The sequence below is a fragment of the Dermacentor variabilis genome, chromosome 9 (genome assembly GCF_050947875.1).
Source record: "Dermacentor variabilis isolate Ectoservices chromosome 9, ASM5094787v1, whole genome shotgun sequence".
In the NCBI taxonomy this organism is placed as follows: Eukaryota; Metazoa; Arthropoda; class Arachnida; order Ixodida; family Ixodidae; genus Dermacentor; species Dermacentor variabilis.
This window is the reverse complement of record NC_134576.1, coordinates 94,820,928-94,823,284: the sequence shown is the minus strand read 5'-3', so window position 1 is coordinate 94,823,284 and position 2,357 is coordinate 94,820,928.

The window sequence follows — 2,357 nt, the reverse complement described above, 5'->3', positions numbered from 1 at the left end:
CGTGTCGTTTTTCTTGTCTGCGTGCCTCCGACTGTCCACCTCCGAATGGAATGAGTTAGAGGAAAAGGTAAGGAGTTTAACTCACACAGGAATGGTTGCTAACAGCCACAAGTGTTCCTACAGGCCACTTGCCTTCAAGAAGTGCAATTTTACAGGCACAAGAAGCCAACACACCACAGGTAGAGCATACGGTGCATTTGTTACGCTTTTGCACCCCTCGACCTTCTGCCCGTCGAAAGCAATCCTTGACTCCTCCACAGCACGGACCAGTAGGAGGGATGAGTGCGTGTTAAGCAGGATTCACACAATGTGAGAGATTGCCAATTAAGCCCATGGACGAGCATGACGAAGCTCAGTGCCGCCAAATCGCACCACATGCAAAAACGACGCAGATCAGCTGCTAGCGGCACGATTCGTTGCAGCTCAGCCACCTCACAGTTTCCTGCAGATTAAATCGACAATCCGTCCCGTTGTGTGAATCCAGCTTTAATGTGTCCAAGCGGGACAGATGAATATTCTGCAATACAAAAGCTGGTAGTGGAGCTTCCAAATTTTTTACTGCCTTCCGCAGCGGCCTTGGTGCCTTGCACCTTTGGAGCAAGCGAAGCTAACAGGAGAGAGATTTTACTTCAAGGTAGCAAAGTACTCGGACTTGCTGCACGTGCTTAAGTGGAAGCCTTGCCTCACTAGCTCCTATATAAATACATGGAAACCGAGAAATTGTTTTGCTTAGCATCCATTGCACCAAATTTCGTGAGGTTTGTGGCACTTAAAGCTAAAAGCTAGTGAATGTAGCAAGCAGATTGTTTATTTGTGTCTACATATTTTTGACATAATACTGTTGAAAATTCAGAACATCAAAATTTAAGTACCAAGTTACTCAGCAATAATACCCGGCAATAAGTATCTCACAGTTCTGTAAAATTCACCTAATACATACATCTAAAGTGCACAAAATTGATGTAGATTATACACTGCCATGAAATACACCAGTGATTCCAAGTAGGCCTGCAAAGCCCTTGTGGGCATTTTTAAAATTTTCGTGTGACCTGCCAACTTGTAAAGTTTGTCCACTTTAGATGCTTTAACTGACGCAGTTTACAGCACTGCAATATTAGTTTTTGCTGTGTAGTTGGGAACTTTTGACAACTTTTGACAATTTCTTATAACATGTCTGAAGTCCTACATCAAAATTCTTCTTCCTACAGTTGCACCATTGCATTACTGTCAAGCACATTTCACTGTGTCAACACAAAATTTCGAACACTAAATTCCAAAACTTACTTCATTGCGAAGTTAGGTTTTTAGGTTCACCCTCTTTTATTGAGATACGGGCAATCGAGGCAAATTTTTACCTTCATCACAAATGTCGCTGATGTTCTGTAGACATGAACTCGAAGTGCAATGCGATTGCACATCGTATGCTGTGGGCACAAGAGAACGCTCGCAACGATGAGGCAACGAGGCAGGTGGAAATGTTAGGCAAGCCGAGACGGCTGGTGGCTCTATGTGCGCTGTACTCCTGCACGCTTAGTGTTGGAGCTCACATACGGTAATCTCAAGTTTTAGAGACGTTGAAGCGAGAGGCAACACGAAGCGTTGGTTCCCACTGCCTGCGTTTTTCATCACATCAGCGTTGAGAGAGCTGTTCACAATTGCCTCACGCATGCAACACCATGCTTATTCATTCTGTTAGTAAGCAAACTTACTTTGTGTTGGCACTGGTCCTTCCGAATTCAAGTATGCACCATCTAGCCCAAATGAATGTTCTAAACCATGTTACTTTGTGCAGTTCAATACTTCGCTATCGCTACCAATGCTTCCCTTTCAAGCAAATCTGCAACATTTTGGGATGGTGGCTTAATTCTGTTACCCCAGAGCACACACCTGAGAATGTTCCATGCTTAGAAACTAGCTGAAAGGCAGTTACATGTCGGACTTTTGTGTAATTAAGCATAGAAGTTGTTCTGATCAGTTATTTCATCTTCGTGTTTCAATTTACGCAGACGGTACATATGGTTGCCTCCACCTAAGCAGCAATGGCAGAGGCTAGAACACATACCAATTTTTGTGCTTAAATCTAACTATAGAGATCCTGCGTGTGGCCAATATCAAAGTGCGCATGGAAGCATAAACATCGGAGCGGTGGGAAGGAATTTCAAGACATATCCAAGAACTTACTATTTAGCCTGGTTCACCAAACTTCAGCAGCGCCTGCAAAGTTGCATCCAGCCCAAAAATACCTTTCTATGTTAGTTATAAGCATACATTCATTACATGGTGATATCGGCAATAAAATGTTATATCGAATGATTTATGTATCATTTGAAGAACTCCAAAAACCCCCAACTGCTCGG